This window comes from Podarcis tiliguerta (assembly GCF_965153285.1).
Source record: "Podarcis tiliguerta genome assembly, chromosome: 7".
In the NCBI taxonomy this organism is placed as follows: Eukaryota; Metazoa; Chordata; class Lepidosauria; order Squamata; family Lacertidae; genus Podarcis; species Podarcis tiliguerta.
Window position 1 is genome coordinate 58,864,514 of NC_139540.1, and position 23,399 is coordinate 58,887,912.

Below are 23,399 nucleotides of genomic sequence, written 5' to 3' on the forward strand. Positions count from 1 at the left end.
ACCCTTATTGCTATGCAATATCTCCCAAGACTTTGCTGACATGCCTCCATTTTTATTTTTATTTTAAATGTGACATTGGATGGGTTTCACCTAACAAGACTAATCAGTGGAAGCCCTGTGCAAGAGGGCATTCCGCCTTCTTCACTCCCTGCATACTCCCATTCCCCAAACAATTGGCTTTGGTGGGTGGGTGGGGGATCAGGTGGACCCTCAGAACAGCTTGTGGGAGAGGCATAGCTGTCAAGTGTCCCTTATTTGAAGGGACAGTCCCTTATTCCAGTGCCATGTCCCGCTGCTGTCCCTTATTGATAGATGTCCCTTAAATGATGTCCCTTAAATTTCAAAGGAAGCAGCTCCTCTCCCTCCCTCCCTGCCGGCCAGGGAGGAGGGAGGCTCCAACTGTGTTGCTTGGCTGTGTTGCTCACCCAATAAGAAGTCTAAGAAAGACTGGGGGGTGGAGCGTGCATGCCTTGTGTGTGGCTAGTTAATGCAAGCTGAGGAGGTTTTTGAATGCTGGACGCCATTTTGTTGCACATGCTGCTGCAAACTTTGCAGTGCAAAGCCAGGCCGGGGAGCCATCTTAGGTTGAGGCTGCATAGGCCTTGTGGTGCATGTGATTCAGATTCTATTCAGTTGGACCTCTGGTTACAAAGTTGGTTGGACAGTGTTCTCGAAGCTACCAGCATGAGTTTGACCAGACTGCAGGAGGACAGGAAGACTGGAGTGCCTGGAACAGGTGAGGCTGCAGGTCTCTTATTTTGGCTGCTGGTCCCTTATTTTCAAGGCTGCTGGCCCCTTATTTTCAAATCTGTAAGTTGACAGCTATGGGGAGAGGAGAGGGGGGAATCATTCCACCTGGCAAGCTGAAATCCTTGTGCAGACAGAACATTTGTCATAGAGCAACACTGAATTCCACTCAGTACCTTAGAATTCCCAAGACTAGTGGCAGAGAAATTTAGACAGTAAATAGAGTGCAGCTCTGTCTATTCTGATAAGGCTTTCAGGGGGGTGGGAAAGAGAAATTGACCTGGCTCAGATACCACAGTCTCAAGCCAAGAAACCATTGTTTATGGACCCAAAAATGGGCTGTGTTCCTGTGTCCCCCCCTTCTCCCTTCATGTGCCTGTCTTGGGCACTTGTATCCTAGCTACTTAAACCACAATATCCCATAGTCAGGAAACTGTGTCTTAAGCGCTACCTAAAATCCTGGTTTGTAAGCTGCGCATAAGGCAAGTTTCCTTGTTATGAAACATAAGCCAAGACACAAATATGAAAGCCAGACATTTTGAGGGAAAGGAGAGGGGTGAAGAGAAAATGCAGAGCCATACAACTCATTTTGGACTAATAGGTCATCAGCCTGATACCATTACATCTGAGCCAGCAATATGATGGGAAAGGTAGTCAGCAATACACTGGGGAATTGAGGATTTTTTGTTAAGATTAGAAAGGAAAAGTTATTTTGCAGGCATTCTATAAATGTGCCATCAGAGAAGGCCTAGTACAATTAAAGGGGATTGCTTTAAAACATGGTGAGAAATAAAATCAAAGCCCCTTTTTATTTCCTTAAATATTTACAGTGTACAAATGTGATTTAATGTTTACTAATTTTGCGCTATGTTTATTAACTGGCAGCACAATCCTATGTATTGTGCATGTTTGTTAGAAACAAGTCCCATTGCATTTAATAGGGGGATTAAGAGTGTTTGGAATTGCAGAATTCTTAATCTTTTTTCTTAGGCATTCAATTTAAATTTTACTGACAGGCTACTGTAACATTTTAGCTATTAATTTCTGATACTGGTTGATTTTATATAAATATTAATGTCTTTGTTTTGCATTTTACCAATAGATGCTTTAAACTCTAGAAAGAAGAAAAGGTGGGATACAAACAATGAAATGAAATAAAAAGAATCCTAAGTAGAGTGTTAAGTTTAGAAAAGCATGCATTTTTTTATATACAATTGAAGCATCCTGCTCGTTTGTGCGAAAAGGAGCTGGGAAATTATTCAAAATGGTTATTTAAAAAAACCAACCCTCCCAAAATCAACTTGAGTTTCTGTTACATGAGCTCTAAATCCTATTTTCTCCCAGCTTTAATATAGGAGATTTAGTTTATGGAAGCTACAGAACATACTTGAAGAGCAGGTGTCAAGAATGTAAATTGTTTAAAAACTAACGACTTGTAGCTTCTAAGAGGAAGCAAATGAGATGTATGAGATTCACAAGGAATACGTACCAGCTATAATTCACACTTTTGCTTTTAAAAAACTGTTTGAGAACTCAACAGCAAAACACCTTTCACAGAAAATTGTTTGTTACTTACAAAATGTATTTAGAACTGTAATTTAAATCAGGGATGGGGAATCTGTGGCACTCCAGATGCTGTTGACCTACAGGTCCCATCCTATCTGACCACTTGCCATGCTGCGTGGGGCTCACAGGAGTCCAACACATCTGGAGGTCAACAGGTTCCCCATCCCTGATTTAAACGAGAGAGAGAGAAAACTAAGATGAGATTGTCACACATAAAATCCTTAAATAAACATATAGTGGTTACCAGTCAGGTAACTGTGGCCAGCTCCACCTTCCCAGAACATGTCTAGGGATGAATGTCTCTACATCACGCTTAAAGACGAAAATACAGGGGGGTGTCAAGAGGGAAGCGTCCCACATACACCATCAGGGCCAGCCCACTCACGAGGCAAGGGGAGGTGACTGCCTTGGGTGGCAGGATCCACAGGGGCAGGAATGTATTGTCTCCTGCAGCTGCCGTGGTGGAAGGAGTTGCTGTGGCACACTCCTTTGCAGGGGAATTGCTTTTGTTTTTATTATGTGTTTTCTTTTTTTGTATTTTTTTTGTATTGTGGTTTTATGTTGTAAACCGCCCTGAGATCAATGGGTATTGGGCAGTATACAAATGCAATTAATTAATCATAATGATAATAATCTCATTGGCAGCGCCCCCTCCCAACACCACTTCTACAGTGGCCTCTTAGCAAATAGGAATCACTGCTGGTATCCTCCCACCTTTGTGCTCAATGTAGATCCTTATTCCCCCTCTTTTTTTGGGGGGGCAACATTTTGTGGTTTGCCTCAGGTGTCAAAATGTCTTGGGCTGGCCCTGCACACCGTCCACATACAAACAAGCTGTTTTAGTCTGCGGCAGCTCCCTGCTTCACTCTGCACATCTGACTTCTGGCCTTGACGGGGGCGAGGAGGTGATGTATTCAGTGGTACCTCCGGTTAAGTACTTAATTCGTTCCGGAGGTCCGTCCCTAACCTGAAACTGTTCTTAACCTGAAGCACCACCACGAAAAGCTAAAGCACAGAATGAACTCAGGCTTGCTAGAGAGGTTAAAAGCAACAAAAAAGGCTTCTATGGGTATGTTCGTAGCAAAAGGAAGAACAAAGAAACAGTGGGGTCACTCAGAGGAGAAGATGGTGAAATGCAAACAGGGGACACAGAAAGGGCTGAACTCCTCAATGCCTTCTTTGCCTCAGTCTTCTCCGATAAAGAAAACAATGCCCGACCTGAAGAATTTGGAGGAAATGATTCAGCAGAGGAAACACAGCCCAGAATAACTAAGGAGATAGTACAAGAATACTTGGCTAGTTTAGATGTATTCAAGTCTCCAGGGCCAGATGAACTGCATCCAAGAGTATTAAAAGAACTGGCAGATGTGATCTCAGAACCACTGGCAGTCATCTTTGAGAATTCGTGGAGAACAGGCGAAGTCCCGGCAGACTGGAGGAGGGCAAATGTTGTCCCTATTTTCAAAAAGGGGAAAAGAGAGGACCCAAATAATTACCGCCCAGTCAGTCTAACATCAATACCAGGGAAGATTCTGGAGCAGATCATTAAGCAAACAATCTGTGAGCACCTAGAAAGGAATGCTGTGATCACCAATAGTCAGCATGGATTTCTGAAAAATAAGTCATGTCAGACTAACCTGATCTCATTTTTTGACAGAATTACAAGCCTGGTAGATGAAGGGAACGCAGTGGATGTAGTCTACCTTGATTTCAGCAAGGCATTTGACAAGGTGCCCCATGATATTCTTGTAAAGAAGCTGGTAAAATGCGGTCTTGACTATGCTACCACTCAGTGGATTTGTAACTGGCTGACTGACCGGACCCAAAGGGTGCTCATCAATGGTTCCTCTTCATCCTGGAGAAGAGTGACTAGTGGGGTGCCACAGGGTTCTGTCTTGGGCCCGGTCTTATTCAACATCTTTATCAACGACTTGGATGATGGACTCAAGGGCATCCTGATCAAATTTGCAGATGACACCAAACTGGGAGGGGTGGCTAACACCCCAGAAGACAGGATCACACTTCAAAACGACCTTGACAGATTAGAGAACTGGGCCAAAACAAACAAGATGAATTTTAACAGGGAGAAATGTAAAGTATTGCACTTGGGCAAAAAAAATGAGAGGCACAAATACAAGATGGGTGACACCTGGCTTGAGAGCAGTACATGTGAAAAGGATCTAGGAGTCTTGGTTGACCACAAACTTAACATGAGCCAACAGTGTGACGCGGCAGCTAAAAAAGCCAATGCAATTCTGGGCTGCATCAATAGGAGTATAGCATCTAGATCAAGGGAAGTTATAGTGCCACTGTATTCTGCTCTGGTCAGACCTCACCTGGAGTACTGTGTCCAGTTCTGGGCACCACAGTTCAAGAAGGACACTGACAAACTAGAACGTGTACAGAGGAGGGCAACCAAAATGGTCAAAGGCCTGGAAACAATGCCTTATGAGGATCGGCTAAGGGAGCTGGGCATGTTTAGCCTGGAGAAGAGGAGGTTAAGGGGTGATATGATAGCCATGTTCAAATATATAAAAGGATGTCACATAGAGGAGGGAGAAAGGTTGTTTTCTGCTGCTCCAGAGAAGCGGACACGGAGCAATGGATACAAACTACAAGAAAGAAGATTCCACCTAAACATTAGGAAGAACTTCCTGACAGTAAGAGCTGTTCGACAGTGGAATTTGCTGCCAAGGAGTGTGGTGGAGTCTCCTTCTTTGGAGGTCTTTAAGCAGAGGCTTGACAACCATATGTCAGGAGTGCTCTGATGGTGTTTCCTGCTTGGCAGGGGGTTGGACTCGATGACCCTTGTGGTCTCTTCCAACTCTATGATTCTATGATTCTATGATTCTATGATTCTATGGAGCCTCCTGCTGCAGCCACGCTGCCAGAGCACGATTTCTGTTCTCATCCGGAAGCAAAGTTTTTAACCTGAAGCACTATTTCTGGGTTAGTGGAGTCTGTAACCTGAAGCGTCTGTAACCTGAAGCGTCTGTAACCCGAAGTAGCACTGTACATGATGGGGCTTCTGCACTATGATGCCAAACAGGGTATATCGGAAGCTGCCATCCAGGTATGATTAAGATTTAATTCAATTGAAAAGCACAATTCTAAGACACCGTAAAGAAAAATATAGCTATGCCATTTCCAGATCAAAATGGTAGTAATAGCAAATGCTGGACTCGGGGCAGGGGGCAGAGTGGGAGAGAGCAGGCAATAACCAGCACTGTAAAAGAATTTCAGCCCACAAATGTGATGATTGGGGGAGGAGATTGAATTAAGAAAGAGTATGTAAATAGGACTGCACTGCTTTCATGTAATCTGGATATTTACAGAACAGTTGATGCTTTATTCCATCCCTTTCTTTGCTTTGCATTCAGTTCAGTCAATTCGACCATGTGAGTGAAGAATTTTATCATTTTTCCTCCCTGTGTTCAGGCGCTTGTCGCCATTGTTATTTAATTAACACCACAATTACATTAGGGCCACCATTTTCATTTAATTAGAGCTCAGTTACATCAGCTTGTTTTCTGCAATTAGCTCTCTTCTTAAATGTGTATTAATCTTGTAACGGAAAAGAGCGCCACAATCAAGAAAAAGAGATGTAACTTTGCGGAAACGATATCTTTAATAACTTGTCAATCAGGCGCGTTACACTTGGGTGATTTGTCCCATCAATACACTCCTGTAAGAAATATTTGCAGGATGAGATTGCAATTTAATTGATAGTCCTATCTTTATTCATATGGGCATTTTTACACATTTATTATTATTTTTTAAATCAGCTCATAGGTAGCCTAGGTCAAATTAAGAGTTCTGTTGGTCATACACCACCCTCAGGAAAATACACTACAATGCCATCCTACTATTTGCTTCCAAGCACACAATTGTTCAAATGTTTAATTTGCTACATTTGATGCTTCCATTCTCTCTCTCTCTCTCTCTCTCTCTCTCTCTCTCTCTCTCTCTGTGTGTGTGTGTGTGTGTACATATAACAGACCCAAGGTTGCCACTCTAAGCTTACCTCCAAGGAAGCCCATAAGAGCTAAACTAGCTTACAGTTGCTTATAGCTATTATATTATAACTCCATTGAAAGTTAGTTGCCCATTGTTTAAAGCTGAGGTTTAAACTGGGCTGGGGAGCACTTTTTTCAGTCTGAAGACCACATACCCCCCATGGGCAACATTCCAGGGTTTGCATTAAAAGTTCTGGAGAACTTGAAAGCTTGCACACTATTTTGTGACGTTTTAGTTGGCCTAACAAAGGCATTGCTGTAATATGTGACTTGCGTAAGGCTAGTTAATGAGTGGGCGGCTGTGATGACATTTGAGTTCTTCATAGCCTCTTGACCACTGTGCTGTACCAGAACTGCGATCTTACCTCTGGCAATTACCATCTCAAAGGCTTGAGCTGAAGGCAGTGGGGACAGCAAAGCTTGATCCTGATTTTTATGGAGCTGGTATTTCACCCATGATGTCTAATGCCTCTCTGTGCTTCACGCACCTTAATACTGGTATGACTCCAGCAGAGTCGAGTTGCTGTGAAGTAATAAAATGGGTGTAACATAGTGGTGAGGCAGGTTCCCAGTCCTGGTCCATTAAGCATTTACAATCTGTATTACACAAGACACTTCACTGCAAGAGACAGCAACAAGCAAGGGGATAGGAACAGCGGAGAGATTTATGCAGGGAAAGGTCATAAGGTGACATGTTTCCACATTGTCCCATTTAATGTACTGTTTAAAGGCTATCGCCAAAAAAAAAGCAAACAGCGTCATGCTGATTTTTATTTACAGCAGGTGGGGTGGCTCTTTGGATCAAGGGTCTACCCCTAAATATTTTCTGTTGACTTTGGTCAACTCAGAGTCCCTGTCCCTGAGATTTAAAGGTTTATCAGTTAACACAAATGACAACGAGCCAATGCTGGCAAAACCCCGCAAGAACCTTTCCCTTGTCACCCGTAGTCCCAGTTAACTCTCCAGGCTAGGGCAGCTGACCCATTCCACTTAAGGGGACACCATCTCTCCTCAACCCAAAGCAGCTCCACAAAAGTTCACAGCTATGCTACCGGGGAGCAATGGGAGTGCTAGTCCTAAACATCTGCAAGGCACCAGACTGGGGAAGACTGAATTAGAAAACTGTAAAGACTTCAAAAGGATTGACCACAGCAGATGCTGATACTGGCCACCTATCAACATGCTTCTACTCTCTGGTTAATTCAAGCTGTTTCAACAGAAAATTTTATGTTATTTTTTAAAAAAACAAGGATGAAAGTCTTAAAGAATGAACCCAAGTGTTAATATTCAGCAAGTGAATGTAGATGGGAATGATCCATTTCCTGTTAGCAACACCATCTGGTTCTTCTTGTTGAACGTTTTCTCCACTAATTACAGTTCAGAGTGTGAAATACTGCTGTGTGGTGTTAGACATTATATAATTAATTTGGGGGGGAGAGAAGGAATGTCTATGCACTTCATTTGTTGTTGCTTTTTTTAAAAAAAACCCCAAAGAACCTCACTCCCACAAAAAAGCAAGGAAATTCAAGCTGAGCCACCAGCTTGTTTGCATGGTGACTACTGCACATTACAGACGTCACTGTGGCTCAAGCACAATACCAATTCGAAGACACACGCACAATTGTAAATTCACACGATGCCTTCCCAGCTTGCACACTAAGGCCAAAATCCAATGCAGTTACGTAAATGCATTTACGCCCATATATTTTAATAGAACAGAGGAAGCAGCTGTATACTGAGTGAAACCACTGATCCATTTAGCTCAGCATTGACAACTCTGGCTGACAGGATGTCAGACATGGCCCTTCCTGGGGATGCTCAAGATTGAACCTGGAACCTTTTACATTCAATGCCTGTGCTCCATCACTGAGCTACAGAACGTCCCCAATGGGTTTAAAGATGTTGCAGTTATGTTGGATTACAGCCTTAATTGCCTCAGCAGTCATACATACGTACATAATTTTATTTGTATTCCGCCTTTCCACAATTCAAACCATGCTCAAGGCGGCTTACAACATGAAAAAAAGCATAACTACCACATAAAAGCAACAAATGAAACAAGTTCCACATAAATAAAAGCAAAATCTAAAATAAAACCATATAACCTAAAACATAAATAAAACATAAAACCTATGGTAGCAATAACCCCCACACCCCACAACAAAAATCTTCCAGCAATACCCCAGTCCAAGAGTCTGTTCAACAACCTCAGCTTTTGTAGCTGGAGTCAGTCATGGCCCCCCTTCCAGGCCATGTGGGGAAAAGCATGCAATGCAGAGAGCAGGTCTTCCAGGGCTCACAACAAAGATGGTCAGTGGAACAGTATTGCAGTTTAAGACTTGCCAGGTCACAATCCAGAAGTACTATACCCCTCCCTGACACCCTATACCCCTCCCTGACCCCTTCACCCATCTTCCCTCCCACCTATAACATGTAAGACTCTCAGGATCACATTGCACATAGCCCTGAGGAAGTTGTAGGATGCTGCCATCTTGAGCAGAAGACTGCTGCAGGGACGCGCAGAGAGAGGCTGCCTATGGCCTTCTCATGCTGCTTTCCTGCCAGTGTGGGAAAAGATAACAGTCTCCTGCAAGCCTCTGATAATTAAAAACAAAACAAAATGCAGAGCAAAGTTACGCGCAGAACTGAGTTTCAAGATTCCTTTGGTCCTTAATTTCCCTCCCAGCAGGTGGGAGCGGAGGAAGATCTGAGTCACACAAAATTCTCCAGCAACCATACTGGAAAGACAACTATGTGGAAAGATCATGGTCTACCCAGAATGTATAATTCAGACCGTTCGGATTACATTAGAAACATCAAACCACCAAACTGCCATGCAGGAACTGAAAAGAAAATACCACGGTTATATATATGTGACCCCACCCTCATGAATGCAAAACATGATTATCTGATTTCATTCATCTAATCATGGGAGGGCACATTGCTAGGCACTGTTGTAATAGCCTAACCTACTAAATACTCTACTTCTACCTAGACTTCAAGTTAAAGACTCCGAGCAGAGGTTAGTAAACCGTGTTAATCTCAATTCAATACATTTACCATTTGTTCTTAAATGCAGTTGTCTTGGTATCATTCTCTGATAGTGGAGGCTGGTCCATCAGGGCAAGTGGAGCATTTGCCCCACCAAGCTCAGTCTGCCTTCAGCCAGCTCGCACCTTTCTTACAACCAGTCTAGGGGGGTGGCGCTGGCTGTCAGTCTCCCCTCCTCAGTCTCGGTCTTGCCTCAACAAAAGTAGAATTAGAGACCTGTGTCTATCATTCCCTCTAGGTCCAGCAGGCATTTGCTCTGGCGCCACCTACTGTTGGCCTCCCTGCCTTCAGCCCTACCACTCCTAATGAGCACCAGCCTCCTCTGTCTAATGTAAAGGTGAAAAAAAAATAAAACTAACCATAAATCAATGGAATTACAGCCACTGAAGCCAAAATATACTTTGGAATGGTAACTCCTATGAAATTTATTGCCTGTTTTTATTAAACAGAAATACATTATAATTCCCCCCTTAGGATATATTACCATGCCCACCCATAGTGATTCCATACCTATTTCAGGAACAGAACATTCTTTTTTTCGCATTTTCATTAAGGTTGCACACTTAACTGGGAGCAAGCTCCTGTTTCAGCAATGGCATTTACTTCTGAGTAGACATACATAGGATTGCACTGTTAGGCTGCAGTCCTAGACACACCTATTTGGTTGTAAGTCCTACTGAGTAAACATGCATAGGATTGGGCTGTTCAAGGAATATTTTGCCTTTTGCATGTTCCCGGCTAATATATAGGTGAGTGATTGGGAAAAGGAAAGGGTATTCATTGGCTCCCACATGAACAGATTAATGTCTATGTAAATCTTAATAAATCGCCAGCTGCTTCCCATCATGCCTGTGGGAAAGCCCCACCACCACTACCAAAAAAGGCTGAAGGGGCCACCACATCTCTCTGGTGGCCCAGACCACAAAGGACAGGAGACCAAGCACAATGTGGGAGGCAGCAGCAGAAGGAAATTATGCGTCTAAAGAAAATGAATTTGAAGCTGAGATAGTGTAATGCATTTAGCATGTGTGGCAATTGAGGTGTGTGCTTGCAAGGGCATGTGGGGGGCAGCGGGAGGCAGTCAACAGGAATTTGGGTAATCGCTGGTGATCTCCAGCATGCCAAAGCATAACAAGCTATGAATCAGCAAACAAATCCATTAAAGAATGGTAGAGATTAACTGCGGCTGTCAGAGATGACTGGTTAACATGCAAATGGCTGCTTTATTTAATTGAACAGGGTAGTACTTTATGTCTATTCAAAGTCAACCCAGATAATAAATGTAGGTTGAAGCAATGAATGGAAAAAATGACCGACTGCCAGCGAACAAGTGGGCATTGATTTTGAGTTCCAGCAATGAAACTGGTACATCGCTGACCCGGACAATTCGATGGAGAAAGGTCAGGGTGAAACTAGCTGTGTGTGGAAGGAAGCAGAAGCAGCCAGCAGTGATTCCTGCAACAGCAAACTGAGAAAAAGTACAGCCAGGATTCTGAAAACTGCTGTCAGCCAGAGTGTGCCATATATGTATAAATTCACAGTCACATCATATGGTCTTTACTACAATCTGAAGGGCTACAAGAGAGAAAAAAATGTACTGCTTGCATATGTAAGCTGGGCCCAGATAGAAAGGCAGAGAGATTTACTACCAGAATCGTAGGTCAACATAGTACGCATGTGCCCACAACTTCCTGGCACCTAAGGTGTGCCACCCCCTTCACGGTACCTAAAAGAAGGCTATTTTTCGATCCTAGTTGTTATGGCATGGTGGCCATTTGGAGAAGGGCAGCCCAAACCCTCCAACCTTTCTCCAACAAAAATATTTATTATTATTATTATTATTATTATTATTATTACCCCACACCCACCTGACTGGGTTGCCCCAGCCACTCTGGGCAGCTTCCAACATATATAAACACATAAAAAACATTAAACATAAAAAATTCCTATACAGTGGACGCTCTGGTTGCGAACGTGATCCGTGCGGGAAGCACGTTCGCAACCTGCAGCATCCGCAACCCGCAGAGTCTGTGCACGCGCGGGTCACGATTCAGCGCTTCTGCGCATGTGCAAAGCACAATTTAGCGCTTCTGCGCATGCGCAAGCACCGAAACCAGAAAGTAACCCATTCCGGTACTTCTGCGTTCGGCGCAGTGCACATCCCAAAATCGCGCAACCCAAAGCGTCTGTAACCCGAGGTATGACTGTACAGGGCTGCCTTCAGGTGTTTTCTAAAGGTTGTGTAGTCACTTATCTCCTTGGCTGGGGTGTGTGTGTGTGTGTGTGTACAGTGTGTGTGTGTTTGCATAATCTGATGAAAATTGGGATGTCCTAAGGAAAAGTGGGACATTCCAGGATCAAATCAGAAACCGGGATGGTTTCCGTAAATCTGGGACTGTCCCTGGAAAATGGGGAGACTTGGAGGGTCTGGCAGTCACAGCTGAGGAAGGAGATGCCCTCACACCACAGTTAAACTGGAATTACCTCTTCTGTTGACAGCATTTTTCAAGCCTAAATTGCAGCAGGGGAGGCGCAAGAAAGCTCTCTTGAGACTGTAGCTGGGGAGGGTTAACCATTTCTTCTCCAGCTGCGCTCTTGAGGAAGACCACCAGTCCTCTCTCCACTTCACCCCGGTTCTTTCCTTAGTCTTAAAACAAGTAAAAACCACGTCAGTCTAATTGCTGGCAGGGGACAGAGTAAGCGAGAGGTGTGCATGTGTGTGTGGTGCCCATGCCAGTTTCTCAGGTTTCCTAACTTGTGCGTGGCCCCCAAAAGGTTGGCGACCCCTGCAGCGGGGAATCCACACATGCAGCCTGCTGCCATTAATCAGGACTGTGCCTGAGATCTTAGCAGGAAAATACGCTAACAGGAAGACTCGAGAGGATAAACTCCTTAAAAAGCCGGTAATTTGATGGCTCTCAGCATGGTTTGTGCAAAACAAGAATGTTTAAATGGCACACTGGTTACAAATGCCTGCACTCACATTCAGCACAGCTTGCTTTGCTAGGAATTAATTGGCAAAACGAAGGCTAACCACACCTTCTAGTGCAGCAATGCCCTAGTTTGAACATGTTCCCTCTGAGCCTCTATCAGAGTTTGGCCAAATTTACCTTCGTGAACCTTTCAGGCCTTTTCAATGTCAATTGAGGGATGCCTGTAGCTGAAAAGCACTTCTCCAATTGTCCATTCTTTCCACAGAGCAAAGGCTTTGAGAGGCTCCCCAGAGTGCCCTCATTTTATAATACTTTTGGGATTAAGAAATTCCAGACACATTTCCCCTCAGGCTGGGTCTCCTTTCAATTTGGCACAGAGAACAAGCAGCTGCACTATTTCTCTACTCAAGGGAGAGGGCTTTTAACCATCTCCCGACCATGAAGAGAATCTTATTGACAAGCAATTGGATTTCCATTCTCAAGAAAACCCACCGGGCGGACTGGTCATTAGAGGGATAGGTCCGGCTTGAATACCACAGGACAGCCACCCCATAATATGCTGGGGCTGCAAAACCAAGAGCCACTTTGCAACTTATGCAGACAAGCAGGTGTTCCAGTAGACCCCACATTTCTGATCTCCACCACTAGTTGCAAAAAGGGAGCCTCTGTGCCAGTGGGCAAACCACAAATTTTTCCTAGCTTGGGAGCAGGAATCCACTTCTGCTTTTGTTTGCCCTTGCAGGCTGTGCTGTGCGAAGCAGCCTTAGCTCTGCTTCCAGACAAATGCATTCTAGAAAACATGTAAGGTCCTTCAGGGATTCAGAAAAACCCAGAGGGCAAAGTAGGGTTTTAATAAAATAATTTTAGTACAGTGGTACCTCGGGTTAAGTACTTATTTTGTTCTGAAGGTCCGTTCTTAACCTGAAACTGTTCTTAACCTGAAGCACCACTTTAGGTAATGGGGCCTCCTGTTACTGCCGCGCCACCAGAGCACAATTTCTGTTCTCATCCTGAAGCAAAATTCTTAACCCGAGGTACTATTTCTGGGTTAGTGGAGTCTGTAACCTGAAGCGTATGTAACCTGAAGCGAATGTAACCTGAGGTACCACTGTACATACAAGTATCTACTAAAGAGCACTAAAGAGCAGGTTTTCATGGGAAAAGCTCTGGAGAAAGAAAGAAAGAAAGAAAGAAAGAAAGAAAGAAAGAAAATGAAAGAAAGAAGCACCCGGACACAGAGCATTAAAGTACAGACCATGTCTGGTAAGGGCTGAGGAAAAGTAAGTGTGGATAAGCCCTTAGACCTGCTTAGCTTCAGCAAGGTGGCTTCTTCATGTGCCTACAGATCTCATGTGCCTAGAACTCATTGCAAAGAAATAACCTGAGTCCTGAATGAAACCTGGGCTGGAGCTGATCCAGATTCTGTATGTCAGAACTATGAGAGAAGCATACGAGTGGTTTTCCAAACTTTACAATACAGTATTGAGAATTTAACATGCGGCAGGAGAAACTAAATAGGCACATTTTTGTGTCATGTTTAGAAGCGACACATACAAATGAAATTATCCTCATCTTCAAAGTCCAGGAATGATGCTACTCAGAAGATATAATATTGGAAAAGGAAGAAACAATAATATGCATTTAGAAGTTTGATCATGGGTCAAGTAATGGGTATGAGTGTAGGTTCTGCAGTGTACTTCAAGATTAGGGGGAAGAGTCTGAAATCCCCTTTTGAAATTTCAAATATCTGCAAGAATAATAACTACATTTGCACTTCCATATATTTGGAACTTAGATTGCATGGTTGTATTCTAAAAAAATAAAATACCTCAGGACATTTCAAGTTGGTTTTGCTTTGTCCCTTTTTTCAGTTCAAATAATTTGGCACCGAAATACAGATTGCCCTGACAACAGGACACCTACGCGAGAACATGTACAAGGAACAGAAAAATGGGAAAAGGTTCCTTATATATTTGGAACTCAATAGCAAAGCGGAGAGGTGACTGAATGGTATTAATAGCTCACTTTCATTCTCTCACGGGAGTTCTAGCCGTACCATTCTGCTAATCTATTTTTGTATCTTTTGTGTGTGTATTGGTTTCACTTGAAAAACCACTATCTCCAGCAGTCAGACCAAGATGCTCATTGCTTTGTTCATGTCTGGAACAAGATAAATTTATTTTTCCCACTTTGACATTGTACTGTGGGGAAAGTAGAGCTTTAAAAGCTGATACTTATCTCTCTTCAGAATCCAGGATACTTTATGTGGCTATCCTACAGTCTCGGGGACAAGTTTCAGAAAGGTAGTAATGGTAAGTCAGTCGGACAAAGAATCTTGTGGCACTATAATGGACTAAGAAATATTATTGCGTCATAAACATATGTAAGCTAGAGCCCAGTGCATCAGGAACAAGATTTAAGGATTTCCTGTCTCCACAGAGAACCATCATATGACATTCTGTATTTTCAAGGATGCTTTGCACCCAGCCCAACTCTTATCTTCTATCTTTGTGCCATTATTAGGGAGCTAAGTTTGAAGTCTGAAAACAGGGTATTGTTGCTTTAATGCATCACTGAGTTAAATATATAGCTAGCTTGCTCTTCTCGACTTTAATAATAGTTAGCAGTCAGTCAATCCAGCCTACACATGTTTTCAGAGGAAATTCAGGAAGAGGGAGCAGATGCTGCCTGAAAAGGTGGTCCCAACAAGCAAGCTTATTTCTCAACAGCAGATGGTCAAAGACAGACATTTTGTGCTACTCCTGTTCTTAGCCGATGTTATTTTATTGGACCATGCATTGAAGAGGCACTTACAAAACATCTCTGTAATCTACATGGCAATAAAGTAACATTGAAAGCATGAAAGTGGAGGTAAATGCTATATGTCACAACTCCATTTGGCAGCATACTCATGTCAAGGTAAGTCATAGTTAATGGCTTGCCATGAACGCCCAGAAGGCTCCTGACTGGCTCCTTTCCTCTATCCAATGGGAGCCTGGCTTAGCATTTTACATCCAAACCAGGGATTGGGGTTTGTTCTGTTCATGGTTTGTTGAGCAAAACAAACCACAACCCCAGGTTGGGATATAATGCTAAATCAGTGATCATGGTTTGTTACTCCTGCTTGCTAGAGGTGAGGAGCGAAGCAGGATCAATCTCTGCATTCACAGAGAGCCATTAACTATAGTTAGGCGACACGCGAACTGGGCTGTTAAGTCAATTTCCATTCATTTATCAGCAAGCCTCAGCTGCAAGTCACAAAACGATAAGATACTGAGTGATAAATATATGCATGCATGAATCATCCCCTGGCTGGAAACCATGATAGGGAATAGGCAGTGTCTGGAGAGAGATGGCAAAGAAAATGGCAAAATGGAGGGTGCGAAAATACACGAATCAGCAGGCCTGACTCTAAGAAGCCTGGATGGGAAGCTGCCTGGAAAACATATGTAAACGGCTCTGAACAGGATACAAATGTAAACAGATACAGAAGTAGGCCCTGAGAAGAAGCACAAACTCTAGCACAAGCAGCTTGCTGGGGCAACAGAAACCCAGAGATTCCAGGCCAAATAGATGATAGATAGATGATAGATAGATAGATAGATAGATAGATAGATAGATAGATAGATAGACAGACAGACACACACACACACACACACACACACACGGAGCACAGTTTATGCCTCCAAACCACTGAGCCCAAGCCATGGAGGTGGGGGATATGAATTATCTTGCACCCTTGAGCCTTTTGCTCCCAAAGTCTAGGATGGGGCTAAGAGGTATGTGTCTTGCCCACATTTCCTTTGCAGCATATTTCCTTCCCTTCCTTAATATTTGTTTGTACTGAATTGGGTGGCAATCAGGAAAACTCTCCAGGAGGAAACAAGCTGAGATTCAGGCCAGTGGCAAAGAAATAATTTTCAGGCTAGGGCAGCAACAAAATTCCTGGAGCCTGCCCTGTATTTCATTCAGCTCTCCCGCCAGCCTCCGCAGAAGTGCAAATACGTGAGATATCATCTCCCAATTCCATGTACTTTTGTTATTTTAGTAATGATTCAGATTACATGCTTTTGATTGGGCTTATTGAGCAGATATAGTCCTATGTGACCAAAGTCTGTAGTAGCAAAGAACTGTACATATGTAGTAGGACTTTTGTTGCTTTCTAAATAACAGTGATTAAAAAGCACCGTGCTGTTTAATCATAGTTACTATGGACCAAATTTTCTCAATCCGTTCAGAAATAGTAGGAGATATGCTTAACTATGATTAAACTAACTTATGATAATACATATAAACCAGCCTAACAGGTTTACGGAAAAATTGGTGGTTTTTGTTATGTTTTGGAACAAGAAGTTCAATAGTAATGTACAACCTTGTGCTGATTTCAGCCTGCTGTAACATAATTTCTTTATGCTCTATCTTTGGTTTATTTTGTTTGGTAATAAAATAAAGTATTTTTAAGCACCTTGCCGTGTAGTACTAGGGAAGAGGAAATCCAGCTGTTCAGAAAAAGTTAAAAATAAAATAAAATCCATTCCACATCTATACAGACCTTTATTTTATTTGTTTTTAATTACAGCCTGAATCCGGGCCTCTTTTTCAATAGCGTGGCATTGGGGGAGGAGCTCACGGGTGGGAGTGGGGTTGCAGCCTTGTTATCTAATCATTATAAATATTTTTAAAACTTGGTAATAATTTTAAATGCAAACATAATAATTTTAACGTCAATTTTGTACTTAGGTCTGCTTATGAAAGTGCTGTCCCACTAGTAACGAAAACCCATTAATAGTAACAACCTCGTTTGAAAATGGAGGAAGCAGTAAATTAGATTACTGCAGTCCCCTGTTAGAGGTGGACTTGAGGAGACAAGAACCTTCCCCAACCAATTTAGTCTGTAAAGGCCAATTAAGATGAAGACAGGAGGAGCGAAACTGTGTCTACGAAGAAAACTTTCACAAATTAATATTGTACTTAGATCCATTATTTCTCTGCCAAGAATCACTCTGTCGCCTTGTCTGAGATGTTCATTATTATCAACTTTCATCAGTTTAAGGGAGAGTCTATCTCCCCCCTCCCCCTGATCTGTTCTTTTGGGGAACGTAGCAATTAGTTCAGTGGTGGTGCCAAAGCATTGCTGCTGATTAAATCCAGCACCACTTAAAACGCCCACAAGCCCTGGGAATGGGGAAATGACCTAAAATGCAAAGGATGCAAGAAGCTGTGTTGCTCTGACTGCCAGTTGTTAGGATTCACAAATGGGGAGAGTGATCTTGCACCCATGCCCTGCTTTCAGGCTTCCCATGGGTATCTGGGTGGACACTGCCAGAACAGGATACTGCTCTAGATAAGCATTTGGCCTGATCCACCAGAGCTCTTCTTACGTTACTACAAATCTCTCTGTCTGGCTGTTACCGATGAGCGGAGATTCGAAGAATTATTCATTTGCAGTGTTGGACTGCCAACCCCAGAAACACCCATCAAGCTTTTATCAGTGGCATAACTGTAAAGAAGCCAGTGGACACTTTTCCAGGCTCTCCTCCCATCACGTTACCTATATCACCTATATGGGAGGAAATGCAACACTGAACTTGTGACAAAAAAAATGTTCTGTTAATGTGCTCACATGTACCATAGCCACCTGCATCTTATCCTGAATTGCTTATCTGTCCATTGCTTCCATAGGTTTATGTGATTGAAACAACATGTTACAGGGAGATGTACATGTGTCACCGACCCACATCTCCTCACCCCACTCTGCATCTTCCCAGTAACAGGTAGCTAGAAAACTCTGTGATGCGATGACTCAGTGCAATTTGCAAGGGGCAGTAAAATGCTAACAAAGAAATACTGCTGGCACCCATACATCATCTTGGTAGGGCCTTCTCGGTAGTGGCACCCACCCTGTAGAATGCCCTCTCATCAGATGTCAAGGAGATAAGTAACTATACAACCTTTAGGAGACACCTGAAGTCAGGGAAGTCTTTTAATGTGTAATGTTTTATTATGTTGTTATGTATGTTGGAAGCCGCCCAGAGTTAGATGGGTGAAATACTACGACTACTACTACTAGTACTACTATCTCCCTACAATGTGCAGTGTGAACCTGTGTGAGATGCATGAATCTCAGATTAATGAGATGTAACATTTATCAAGTGCCCACAACAGTAGCTGTACATAGAACATTGTAAGTAGAAGCTTTTATAATCGAAGGTCAATGCTGTCAGCTTTGACAGAGCTGATTATTTGTTTTGGGAGGGCACCAAATCCAAGTCACAAGAAAAAGTGGGTTGGGATTCAACCCTGGCCCCCAAATTGGTCACCAGCATTGTCAGAACTGATCTCACCTATCAGGGGGTTGGAACTAAGGCACATTCAGAGCATTGTCACACATTTGAGCAGGACCAGTCCAGGATTTGGCTTTCTGTTTCAGTCGAGAGATCTTTTCATGCCACGTTAGGTAGGAGCCGTTTCATAAATAAGTGCATGCCCGCGCGCACGCAGTTTGAGAAACAGCTTCTGATGTGAAACAGGAGAGCTAATGATTAAAAAGAGAAAGTGCAAAACCCCACTGTATCTTCCTGGTCATCTTTCTGGAACGTAGGCTGAGATTGTGTAGATGATGTAAGGAGATGAGAAGTAGAGACTGCATGAATGCAGGAAAGGCATCCCTGGTAGCCAAAGTGCTCAACATAAGCATGGGACATTAATCAAATGTGCTCATAAAATTAGCGGAGGGTGGGGGGGCGAGTCGAAGATCAGATTGCAGTCTTCTGTTTTCTAGTAACGTGATGGAAACCTGAAAACATATGAAACTGTATATGGAGTGATAAATTCTATAGTCTGAAGTGATGGGGTTGTGATGGGGGGACTAGTTAAAACTAGTTTTTTTTACAGATTAGTCACAGATACAAAGTCACATAATATGGTAACTGTAGAATTTACCAAAAAGAGAGAGAGTACACTTCGAAATGAGTAGTTTGCCATAAATTCTTCTGTGAATCATTTCCTACTGTTTTTATGTATGCCTGGGAGAAGCACATTAGCAGTACATGGTAAGTACTTAAACTATCCCTATTTACTGTGAATAGGACTTCAGTCTTCATATCACTGTGCTGATTGATATGACAAATAATAATAATAATAATAATAATATTTATTATTTCCACCCCGCCCATCTTGTGTTGATTGACAAGAAATGTGTTGATTGTGAACTGTAACGTTAGTTGCTGTGAAAGCTGTTCTCTATTTATTATGAAATAGACGGAGGCCAATAGATGGTATCATGTGGGTCAACAACCAAGACCAGCTTTAAGCTGTTACTGACCTGGCTTGTAGAATAAATGCTGACCTACAGTGAAAGGTATCCTCTGTTCCTTTACCAGTTGTTTATAACCAACATTTTATGAAAGAGTCATAAATTAATTAAGGCAACTTCTTTGTCCTTAGCAGCATGCAGAAAATCATAATCCATAGAACATCCAAAAGGCAAATCCTGCATGCATTTTCCCCAGAATATTTCTAAAATGTAAAACCCTGCAGCATTTCATATGCCTTTTTGTGCAGGGATACTTCAGGTTATGGATATTTTACCGCCTTAAAATCCTAAGAGTTACAAGGCATGCTTTTCCGAACATTTTTCTGTGCCTTTGTGTGCAAAGTTCAGAAGTCTGATTGAAGTTGTATCCTGATAATGCTCTCGTCTAGATCTTGTGTTTTTACAATTGCTGCTAAGTAACTGGCCCTGGGTTAATGTTGCCAACTATACTGGTACATTGGTTTTCAGTGGAAGCTTTTGTGTTCCTGAAGAAGGCAGAATAGGCTTCTGTGATGTGTAAGCTTTACGGCGACAGCCGTAGCTGCTGGTGGTGGTAGAGTGTCTCAGCGCGTGTGTCGCCTGAATCCTGGCTGAAGAACAGCTCTTCATCTGCCAGGCACCCTCCTATCTATGCCAAAAGCCCAAACTCTTGTCTCTCCACGTGACAGTCTGATGCGGTGTGGGGGGAGGGTGGAATTGAAGGCTTCCAGCCAGCACCGTAATGCTGGGGAATAACAGACTTGTTTGTTTGTGGTGAAGCAACAGGTGCTATCTGTGGGTGTCCTACTTTAGCCATATATTACTCTGATTTAATTTGGGAGGTAGACAGCAGTGCCCTCTCCTCACCCTGCTGGTACAGAGGGTGAGATTGTGCTTTCTTCTCTCTTCCAACCATGCCACAAGTGTAATTCCTGCCTCTCCACAGTTAAAAAGTCTGAGCCATACATGTGCATTTGTGAGAGCTCAGAGATATCATGGATCATCTATCTGAGGACCTTCTGTGACACATGCACAGATATCACAGTCAGAATGTCCTAGGAAATAATAGGGCTGTTCTTTCTTTCCCTTCCTTCCTTCCTTCCTTCCTTCCTTCCTTCCTTCCTTCCTTTCCAACTATTTGGGGTGGGTAAGAAAAGCTTTCAAACAAACAAACAAAAGTGCTTTAAACTGGTTATTTTTTTATAAATATCCAAGGTAGATAAGGCAAGCTTGGAAGGCAATTATATTAACAAGTAATTGAGTGATGAAAAACTGTTCTGAAAAAAAGTTTATAGTGGTGTTTTAATTGCTGCATTTTTATCTTCTCTTATTTTATTGCATTGTTATGATGTAGATCAGGGGTCAGCAAACTTTTTCAGCAGAGGGCCAGTCCACTGTCCCTCAGACTTTGTGGTGGGCCAGACTATATATTTTTTTGGGGGGTGAACGGATTCCTATGCCCCACAAATAACCAAGAGATGCATTTTAAATAAAAGCACACATTCTACTCATGTAAAAACACGCTGATTCCTGGACCGTCCGTCGGCTGGATTTAGAAGGCGATTGGGCCAGATCCGGCCCCCAGGCCTTAGTTTGCCTACCCATGATGTAGATGCTCTAGCCACCCCCATCCCCCTGGAACTGGAAACGATGAAGGTAGGAAAGAAAGGTTTTTAATAAAACACTTCATACTGTCCCCATTGCACTCAATCCTTCACACACACACACACACACACACACACACACACACACACACCCTCTCAGTAGACCCAGGGCCATAGTTAGCAAGGCCTGGCAGATTTCATCTCCCCTTGACAGGGCCTATCAGCCCAGAACTTCACATATGTGAATTTCGATTGCATTTAGAAAATGTTTTAAAACTTGCCATTAGCGGGCTATTCTAGTTTCACCATTAAATCACTCTGCCAGGATTTGACAAATTAGTTTTCAAATAGGTTCTCTCAAAATAAACTGACCTCACCTTCCCTACAATCCTGCTAGTTGAGTGCTCTTGGGCGACTTAGGAGAAATATAGCAGGACCACCCAGTTTTTTTCTCTTTGCCTGGGACTGAGAACGTACATTCAGTTAACTGTTTGGCTTGCGATGGTTTTCAGCAATAAATTTTTTCCTGCCAGGCACCATCATATTGTTTAACAACCCCAGCTGTCAAATTTTAGCATATGTACCGGAGAGGTGGAAACTGTTCTAGGTGTGAGGTCCTGACATAGAGCAATTTCTGGCTACCCACGGGAGTGGTATAAGTGTGTCTTATATTGCTTTGCTATGGCAATGGAAAGTAAGAATATGTACAGGTAGAAGTCAGGCTTTGTATGAAGAAAGTGATAGATTTCTACTACAGTGGGACCAGAGAGGCAAACAGCATTGTAGATGGTCTTCTTCTTTATTATTTATGGGCATTTATACACTGCTAATACAAAAGTTTCAAAGTGGCCTACAGCATGTTAAAAAAACGAAGTAAAATATACATTCAAGACAACATGCCAGGCTGGCACTACCTCTTATCTTTTTGTCCCCTACTGAAGACCTTCCATTTTCAGCCAGCCATTTATAGTGAAGAATTTTTTTTATCCCAGTCTGCATCTGTACTGGACTTGAAATTGTTTTGATATACATTTTTATTGTTGATGTTTTTATTGTTAAATCACCTTGGGGTGCGATTCACGAAAGAAATAAAGCAGAACACGCATCAGCTGTGACTTTGGCACTGTGTGCAAGTGCAGCACATGGGGAAAGCATCTTTGAATAGCAACCGCGTTCAGGCTGCTGTATCATCGGTTTTCTTTTTCTTGGGGATTTTAGCTCTCTCTCTTTTTTTCTTCCCTACCTCAGCACAATTGTTCTTGGGAGCAGAATCTAGATGCAAAACGGTGCATCCTTTGTGCTGATGAGATGTCCATTTCAGTTTATTCATGTGGGAGCAAATTAGGACAAAAATTCTGCTGCCATTGCAGATACATGAGCCATTTATAAAACTGAGCTGGAAGTTCCTGGAATACTGCTGCAAGAAGAGGTGGGCAAACTGTAATTAAGAAGAGATTCACTTGACTAAGTTTGCCTGCTTCATCCCTTTGTTTACATAAATGTGGGGTGATAAAATAACAGGCACCATCCACCTGGAATTCCTCCTCCGCCATTACAAGCACATGTCACTTCCACAAACTAGGTGATCCTTGGCGCACTAATAACCCCATCTCATGATTTATGGGTTGTTGTTTTTAAGGCTTCATTTCTTTTAGTTTCCATTTGAAATGTGGTCACATTTAAATCTGAATGTTTATATTAATAAACTTGAAAGATATCCATCTGTCTTTATTTTCATTGTTTTCAAGCCTCTTTTCTGATGCTCAGGAAGCCTGGCTCATCATACCTGAGTGATTGGATTCAGCAAAGTACATCTTAGTGAGAGGTGAGCCTTATCCTGGCAGGTCTCCACATTGTAGTAGGGCCGTTGCGGGAAAGAAAAACTAGAGAGCAGACCTCACAGAAAGTAAAACTCGGCACAAATATTAGGCAGAACAGGCGAAATGAGGGTTTGACACTGTTTTAATCCAGTGCCTTTTTACAAAAGCTACCTTGACCCAAAAAAATGAAGGCTGCTCCCAATCTGAAGCAAAAAAAAAAAAAAGTGGCAGCAGTGCTGCCCCAGGGCTTTTTCAGGGCTAGTGCGAAAATATAAAGCAAAATAACAACAATGCACCAGTCTTAATGATTCAGCAAACCTCATTCTGCGTTTCTGATGTTCATTGGAAGTAACGTATACTTCTTCATA

General features: G+C 42.7%; 1 long non-coding RNA gene across 1 annotated transcript; it reads right to left on the bottom strand.

Moving 5' to 3' along the window:
- Positions 1–21,991: 21,991 nt before the first annotated feature.
- Positions 21,992–23,399, bottom strand: LOC310681778. Its single transcript, XR_014513611.1, has 2 exons — positions 22,998–23,399; positions 21,992–22,649 (listed from the first exon to the last, which is right to left on the bottom strand). It is a non-coding gene; the product is annotated as an uncharacterized lncRNA (long non-coding RNA).